Here is a 9,499-nt window from a genome sequence, read left to right as displayed (position 1 = left end):
TGGATTTATGTGGCCTTGCTATACTACTATATAATTTAGGACAGTAACTGCTAGCTGGGGTCTGAGTTATTTATTGGAAGCTCCTTTTTAGGGTAGAACATTTGAGGAGAAATCAGAAGTGGCATGATTTACCCGCAGAAGTCCTGGTTGGGGATAGTAGATGGTGTTGAATTCTCTGGCCCGGATAGGTGAGCACTTCTGACTACAGATGTGTGTTGAGTGGTTCTGGTGCCTGCTTCATTGTCATTTTCATAGTTTATGAAGTAATCCTGGGGAGCTGAGATGGGGAGTGTATCCACTCACTATACAACTCCTCATTGGACTAGGAAGATAGTCCAGTTTCTACTCTGCTTCTATTTGATTTGTTACCTTATGGCAGGTATTTAAAACAGGCATTTCCTATCAACAGGTAGGCCTCTAATGTGAGCAACTGATCCTCTTACATACTGCTTAAATCAGAGAACTGTTGCACAAGAACTAAAGAATAATGGCAAGTTTGGGGTGTATATAGTTGTATGAGGAAGGCCGGGCGCAGTGGCTCACACCTGTAATCCCAGCACTTTGGGAGCCTGAGGCAGGTGGATCACCTGAGGTCTGGAGTTCAAGACCAGCCTGACCAACATGGAAAAACCCCGTCTCTACTAAAAATACAAAATTAGCTGGGCGTGGTGGTGCATGCCTGTAATCTCAGCTAACTCGGGAGGCTGAGGCGGGAGAATTCACTTAAACCTGGGAGGTGGAGGTTGTGGTGAGCTGAGATCGTGCCATTGCACTCTAGCCTGGGCAACAAGCACGAAACTCCATCTCAAAAAAAAAAAAAAAAAAAATATATATATATATATATATATGTAGATGACCCAGAGATTCTCAGACTTTTAGTTTCTGACATCGTTAGAATCTCAGTAATTTTTTTCAGGCCATTCCTTGGCCAAAAGAAATACCTAACAGTTACATTTATTAACTTATGTTCTAACAACTCTAGTAGCCATTTGAAAAAAACGACACAAGAGTAAAAGTGATGTGATGATTTTTAAAAAAATAGAGACAGTGTCTTGGCTCTGTTGCCCAGGTTGGAGGGTCATAGCTCATTGTGACCTCCAACTCCTGGGCTCAAGCAAGCCTCCCACCTCTGCCTCCTGAGTAGTGGAGCCTTCAGTCATGTGCCACCACGCTCACGTAATTTTTTTGTAGAGATGGGGCTCTGGCTGTGTTGCCCAGGCTGTAATGAACTCTTGGCCTCAGGTGATCTGCCTTGGCCTACCAAAGTGCTGGGATTACAGGTGTGAGTCACTGTGCCCAGCCTGATGTGATAATTTGTATCTCATCCTTAAATCATCAGTTACTGATGGAATGTATGTGCCTTTTGGGCTCCATACAATTTCTCAAAATTGAAATCAGATTGGGCACCATTGTCCTTATTTCTTCCACATTGATTTTTGCATAGTGCTTTTTGTCATAGCAGTGGCTCCAAACCCAGCTTCACAAGGATAGGATGCCATCAAAGGGAATGTAGAGCCATATCATTGAAACTGAACTACCTGGAACTAGTAGTTTATACAAAAGATGTGTCAGTGTCAGTGTTTTTCCTGAGGTACTCCAAGGCACTTCAGCTTGCACAGTTTAGGATACTTGGCTATAAGGAGAAGCAGTGGGGATGACAGCTTTTGATGAGAAGGAATCAAACCTATGATGAGGACTAATCTAACAAACCCCTGAAAATTCCCTTGGAAGTATTTTTTAAAAAAGGATTATACTTTAAAGACCACATCTAAGGGCTGGGCGTGGTGGCTCACACCTATAATCCCAGCAGTTTGGGAGGCTGAGGCGGGCGGATCACTTGCAGTCAGGAGTTCAAGATCAGCCTGGCCAACACAGTGAAACCCCGTCTCTACTAAACATACAAAAAGTAGCTAGGCGTGGTGGCGTACACCTGTAGTCCCAGCTACTTGGGAGGCTGAGGCATGAGAATTGCTTGAAACCAGGAGGCAGAGGTTGCAGTGAGCCAAAATCGCACCACTGCACTTCAGCCTGGGTGACAGAGTGAAGCTGTGTCTCAAAGAAAGAACACATCTAAGGATTTACATGGCATTGGGAAACGAATGGTGTATTAAGTTTTACTTTATTATTAATCTAGATGGTATTACTGGTTTTGAAAAGTGCTGAATAGGACACCAGGACTTTCCCAAACTTCAGGGACAGCCACATACATTATTATATACTGAATGTTTTAAATATTATTATTTATATTGACTTCATATTTTAATGTAAATATATTTGTAAAGGAAACCTTCCATAAACAATATAAATGTATTTTTAGAGGAAGCCTTCCATAAATGGAAAAACCAGTTACATAAAGATAGCTAAAAATAGGCCGGGCGCAGTGGCTCACGCCTATAATCCCAGCACTTTGGGAGGCCAAGGCAGGTGGATCACGAGGTCAGGAGATCGAGACCACCCTGGCTAACACGGTGTAACCCCGTCTCTACTAAAAATACAAAAAATTAGCCGGGCATGGTGGTGGGCGCCTGTAGTCCCAGCTACTCGGGAGACTGAGGCAGGAGAATGGCATGAACCCGGGAGGCGGAGCTTGCAGTGAGCCGAGATCACGCCTCTGCACTCCAGCCTGGATGACAGAGCAAGACTCCAGCTCAAGAAAAAAATAAATAAATAAGCTAAAAATAAAATGAAATTCTTGGCTTCTGGCCTGATGAGATGACAAATGGTTTTGTGTCTAGTTGTTCCTGTAAGTCATCTGATAAAGCTCTAATTCCTTTTTGTTTTATTTTTCTGAAGATATGATTCAGATACTATAAAACCCAACCTTTTGTGATGTAAAAGTCAGCAGTTTTTACTATATTTACAAGGTTGTGCAACCATTACTACTGTCTAATCCCAGACCATTTTCATCACCTTAGAAAGAAACTTCATACCTATCAGCATTCACTCCCTATTCTTCCCTCCTCTCAGCCATTGGCAGCTGCTAAGCTACTTTTGTCTCCATGGATTTGCTTCTTCTCAATACTTCATATAATGCTATTTCATATAAATGGAATCATATGGTATGTAGCTTCTGTATGTTTCACTTAGCATAATGTTTTCAAGGGCTGTCCATGCTGTTGCATGTATCAATATTTCATTCCTTTTTTTGACAATATTCTGTGTAATAATATACAATGTTTATCCATTCATCAGTTGGTAGACATTTAGAGTGTTTTCACTTTTTATTTATTTATTTTTGAGATGGAGTCTTGCTCTGTTCCCTAGGCGGAGTGCAGTGGCGTGATCTCAGCTCACTGCAACCTCCGCCTCCCAGGCTCGAGTGACCCTCTGGCCTCAGCCTCCCGAGTAGCTGGGACTACAGGCACGTGCCACCACACCCCGCTAATTTTTTGTATTTTTTGTAGAGATGGAGTTTCGCCATGTTGCCCAGGCTGGTCTTGAACTCCTTACCTCAGGCCATCCGCCCACCTCAGCCTCCCAAAGTGCTGGCATTACAGGTGTGAGCCACTGCACCCAGCCAAATTAATTACATCTGTAAAATCCGTTTTGCTATGTAAGATAACATATCTGTAGGTTCTGGGGATTAGGGTGTGGGAATCTTTAGAGGGCCATTATTCTGCTACCACAGAATATAAAGTTGTAAAATTCTACCCCATATTTGGAAACTGAGATTCTTAAATTATGTCTTTGTAATTCTCTTTTTTCTTTTTCTTTCTTTCTTTTTTTTTTTTTTTTTTTTTTTTTTTTTTTGAGACGGAGTCTTGCTCCGTCGCCCAGGCTGGAGTGCAGTGGCGCAATCTCAGCTCACTGCAAGCTCCGCCTCCTGGGTTCACGCTATTCTCCTGCCTCAGCCTCCAGAGTAGCTGGGACTACAGGTGTGTGCCACCACGCCGGGCTAATTTTTTTAAAAGTATTTTTAAAAAATACTTTAGTCACTGTGTTAGCCAGGATGGTCTCGATCTGCTGACCTCGTGATCTGCCCACCTTGGCCTCTCATGTCTTTGTAATTTTCCATGGAAAAAAACTTTTAAATCTTTGGAAGGAATAGAGTACATTATTGCATTTTACAAAGAAAAGGATAACTTTTGTAGAATAATTACCTTGTATTCTTTTAGGATTTTACAGCTACTTTTTCACAACTATAGGCATAGAAAATGACATCAGGGTCCAGGCGCGGTGGCTCATGCCTGTAATCCCAACACTTTGGGAGGCCCAGGCAAGCGGATCACGAGGTCGAGACAGGCCATCCTGGCCAACATGATGAAACCCTGTCTCTGCTAAAAAAAAATTAGCCGGGTGTGGTGGCGGGCGCCTGTAGTCCCAGCTACTCGGGAGGCTGAGGCAGGAGAATTGCTCGAACCCGGGAGGCAGAGCTTGCAGTGAGCCGAGATCGTGCCACTGCACTCCAGCCTGGGCGACAGAGCAAGACTCTGTCTCAGAAAAAAAAAAAAAAGAAATGACATCAGGTCATGGTGTTTGCTATTGATCGACACTTACATAGCCTTTGAATTTTGTTTCAAAGGAGATGCCAGAATTGCAAATTTTCTCCGTTGATTTGTGTTCTACCGATTCAGGCTCGCTTCCCGCCTACTCTACTAGGGCTACTCTCACTTTCATGCCTAGCAAAACTTCACCTTTCAAAGAATTTAGGCAGAATAGTCCTAATTTAGTTAATAAGCTTTCATTTTAAATCTTAGGGAAGCAGTGTTAGTTTGAGTTATTCTATAGGAACAGAAATTGGAGCTGCCACAGCCTTTTGAACCAGAGCCCGGCAGACCCTCAGCTTCAGCCCTCCTCAGTGTTTTGTGTCCATGAAAGTCTTTTTAATTTTCTCATTACACATTTTATATATCATGCTATGTATTTAGAACAGAAGGGGTGTGTAAGATTATGATTCTATGTTATCTTTATCTTCTGTTTGTATTAATTTGAAGTTGCGTTTTTTCTTTATTTGTAGCCAACTAAAATACCAACACATATTTATTTTTATTCATTTTTATGTGACAAACTTTTAAACTGAAGACTGCATCAATAAAATTGCATGCCATTAAATATGACTTTTATTGGATTGGTAAATTTTTACAGATGCCTTTTTTTTTTTTTTAGACAGAGTCTTGCTCTGTTGCCCAGGCTAGAGAGTGCAGCGGTGCGATCTTGCCTCACTGCAACTTCTGCCTCCTGGGCTCAAGTGATCCTCGTGCCTCATTCTCCCAAGTAGCTGGGACTACAGGCCCATGCCACCATACCTGGTTTGTTTTTGTATTTTTTGTAGAGACAGGGTTTCACCATGTTGCCCAGGCTGGTCTCAAACTTCTGGGCTCAAGTGATCCGCCCACCTCAGCCTCCCAGAGTGTTGGGAATACAGGTGTGAGCTACTGCGTTGGCCTAGAGATGCTTTTTATGGGAAGTCACGATAATGGTTAAAACAGGCTTTAGAGTCAGATATGTGTGGGTTTGAAACAAGTGCTAGTTAATGGTTTGTGACCTTGCGAAAAAATAATAATATTTCTACTTAATAGAGTTATGTTGAAGGTATAATGAGATAGCATATACAAAGAGCTTAGCAAAATGCCTTTCCCACAGTAAGTGCTCTGTTAATAGTTTGTGTGGGTCGGGCACGGTGGCTCACGTCTGTAATCTCAGCACTTTGGGAGGTCAAGACGAGTGGATCATCTGAGGTCAGGAGTTTCAGACCAGCCTGACCAATACGATGAAACCCTGTCTCTACTAAAAATACGAAAATTAGCCGGGCGTGGTGGCATGTGCCCGTAGTCCCAGCTACTCAGGAGGCTGAAGCAGGAGAATCACTTGAACCTGGGAGGTGGAGGTTGCAGTGAGCCAAGAACGCGCCATTGTACTCCAGCCTGGGCAACAAGAGCGAAACTCCATCTTAAAAAAAAAAAAAAATAGTTTGTGTGTTTTTTTTTAAGTGGAAAGCAGTCATGTCTATTCAACATCAAGTACTTTAATGTTCCATGTTTTTCCCTAAAGTTATTTACCCACCTTACCACCACACTGGAGCATAGATATGTTAACTTGCTACAAAACAAGTCACCCCCAACTTACTCTGTTGGTCTCACCTAGGTTCACTTACACAGCCACCTTCACCTGGAGGCTCAAATCGTAGGTCTGGCAGCTGGTGCTAGCTGTCAGCTGGGGCATCTCTGTTCCCTTCCACGTGGCCCCCCATCCTCCAGTAAGCTAGTCTGGCTTCTTTACATGGCAATCTTGGGGTAGTGTTCTTAGAGGGTGGCAGACAAAAGCTTGAAAGCCACTTAAAGCCTATGCAGTGGGACTTGTGCAACATTATTTCCACCACATTCAATGGGTCAAAAAGCAAATGATAAAGCAAGACCAGATTCAAGAGAGTGGAGAAAGAGCTCCACCTTTGGATAGAAAAAGCAGCAAAATCACATTGCAAAGTTGCATGCACAATGGAATGAGAGGAAATCGTGGCCATCAAAGAATTGGTGGCCGGGCACAGTAGCTCACGCCTGTAATCCCAGCCCTTTGAGAGGCTGAGGCAGGAGGATTGCTTGAGTCCAGGAGTTTGAGATCAGCCTGGACAATATTGTGAAACCCCTACTCTACAAAAAATTATCCAGGCATAGTGGAGTGCACCTGCATCTCTAGCTCCTCAGGAAGCTGAGGTGGGAAGATCACCTGAGGCTGAAGGTCAAGGCTGCAGTGAGCCATGATTGTACCACTGCACTCCAGCCTGGGTGACAGAGTGAGACCCCATCTCTAAATAAATAAATAAATAAAAAATAAAAGAAAATTCCAAATGGGGGCCCAGGCATGGTGGTTCATGCCTGTAATCCCAGCACTCTGGAAGGCCGAGGTGGGAGGATCACTTGAGCCCAGGTTACAGTGAGTTATGATCATGTCACTGCACTCTAGCCTGGGTGCCACAGCAAGATCCTGTTTCTAAAAAATAAATAAATTCCAAATAACATAAAACACTAACATTAAAGAAACATTAAATATTTAATGTTAAAATAACATTAAAGAAAGGCATGACATTTTTATGTTTATCTAAGGGCACGGATTGAAAATTTGATAAACATGAATACAGGACCTAGAGATCAGAAGTCAGAAAGAAATAAGGAGATGAAATGGATCTGTTTTAGAGAGCTGCTCTCTTTCTACTTCAACCAACTCAGAGATATCCATCTATTTACTTGTATAAAGTGTTAAGTGAAGAAACAGATTTAGGGCTCAGAATTATAGAAAAGCCCCTCTTTTATTAGAGTGTATAAAAACTTTGATTTCTTTTTGAATTTTCCTGAGTTCAGTGGCACACTGGTAATCTCTAGTACACATGATCTGTGGCTGTTAGAACAAAATTCCCCAATACGTTAACACTGCAGCCTCCAAAATGGCTCCCAATGATCCCCACCTTCTGGTATCCACTCCTTTGTACAGTCCTCTCCCACACCAAATCAGGGTTGGTTTCTGTAACCAACAGAATTTGGCATAAGTGATGGCATATAGCTTCCAAGGCTGAATTGTAAAAGAGATTGAGGTTTTTCCCTGTTTCTTCAATCCCCTGCTCTAAAGGGAAGCCATAGCACAGACAAGCAGACCTATGGAGAGGGCCATGTGGTGAGAAACTGAAAACTCTTGCCCAAAGCCAGCAAGCCACAAAGACCTCTTGCCCATGGCCACGTGGGTGAATCATTTTGGAATCAGATTATCCAGCCCCAGTCAAGCCTTCCCTCAGATGCCTGAAGCCCCTGCTGACATCTTGTCTACAAACTCATGAGACCCTGAGCTAGAAACACCCAGCAAAGCTGCCCCCAAATTTCTGAAACACAGAAACTGTGAGACAATAAGCTTTGGGGTAATTTGTTATGCAGGAATAGATAACTAATACACATTATACTACAGGAAAAAGCTCAAGACACAGAAGGCCAGATATGGTGTGATTCCATTTATATGAAACATTCGTAACAGGCAAATCCAAAGAGATAGAAAGTAGATTGCTGATTACTAGGGGCTGGAAGGACAGAGGAATGGGGAGCAAATGCTAATGGGTATGAGGTTTCTTCTTGGGGTGAAAATGAATTGGATAGTGGTAATGGGTACATAATCTCGTGACTATACTAAAAACCACTGAATTGTACACGTTAAAGAATTTTATGGCATATGGACTGTGAATTATATCTGAATTATGTGTGCGTGTGTGTGTGTATGTATTTGGAACAGAGTAGCAGATGGAAGTTGGAAGGACTTTCAGGAGGCTGTTAATGAAAACCTGAAGAGCCTTAAAGAAATTGTTGAGAAGTATGAGGAGGCTGCAGGTATAGTCTTAAGGAAAGTAAGAGAAATCTTATTGGCAATTAGAGGAGGGGATTCTTGTTTAATACTGACAGAAAATTTAGCAACACTGTCACCAGGAGTAACTCAGAAAATAGAAAATGTGCCTAATGAACTGGGTGACTAGCTGATGGGATTTCCATCCACAGTGGTTTTTTTGTTTTTTGTTTTTTCTTCTTTTGTTTTGAGGCTGGGTAATTTATAAAAAGAGATTTATTTGGCTCACGGTTCTGCAGGCTGTACGGGAAGCATGGTGCTGGCAAAGTGCTTCTGGTGAGGGCCTCAGGAAGCTTACAACCATGGCGGAAAGAGAAGGGGGAGCCCAGATGTCACAGGGCAAGAGAAGGAGCAGAGAGCCATACACAGTGTTGAATGTGCTTCCTTAATTCTTGTTGCTTATACTAACATGCAAGAGAAAGATAAGCTAATGGAAGAACTATTGGTAAAGAATTAATAATTGATGGTTTAAAAAATTCCCAGACTCTTCAGATGGCAAATGATGCCAAAATTAAGAAATGGCTTCAAGGCAAAGATATAACTGAGGGCACTTCCAGGAAAACAGTCTAAAGATGATATTGAGGGCATGACTACACAATCCTTTCTCAAGACTTCAAAATGAACCAACATGGTGCTTCAGAAAACTATTTAAACAATAGAGTTCCTTAGATTATTAGCGTAAGTAGTTCTTCCCATTATCTCAGCAGAGACAAGCCCCAAGTTAGAGAGGGGCTATTCTGAAGGGACTTTGGGGTGGCTTTTGTCTACTGGCATAAACCCCAATAAAATTCACAGGATACTCTTAACAGTTTAAAATATTATATTGTCAGTTAATAGGGTTGCTAAAAAAATTCAAAAATTAGAGAAATAAAATATTATATTGGCAGAACCACTGTTAACTTAGATGGAAAGGAAAGAGAGAGTACAAAAAGGTCTTTGGGTCTCCAAACTTCTACAAGTGGAAAGCAGACTGAGAAAACCACTCAGCTAGAAAGATATGCTACCTTTCATGAAAAAAAGGTATAGGGAAGCCGCCAGGCTTAGTGGCTCATGCCTGTAATCCCAGCACTTTGGGAGGCCGAGGGGGGCAGATCACCTGAGGTCAGGAGTTCGAGACCAGCCTGGCCAACATGGTGAAACCCTGTCTCTACTAAAAATACAAAAATTAGTCGGGAGTGGTGGC

The sequence above is a fragment of the Pongo pygmaeus genome, chromosome 16 (genome assembly GCF_028885625.2).
Source record: "Pongo pygmaeus isolate AG05252 chromosome 16, NHGRI_mPonPyg2-v2.0_pri, whole genome shotgun sequence".
NCBI classification, from domain to species: Eukaryota; Metazoa; Chordata; class Mammalia; order Primates; family Hominidae; genus Pongo; species Pongo pygmaeus.
The sequence above is the reverse complement of the archived record's forward strand: the minus strand, read 5'-3'. Positions refer to the sequence as shown.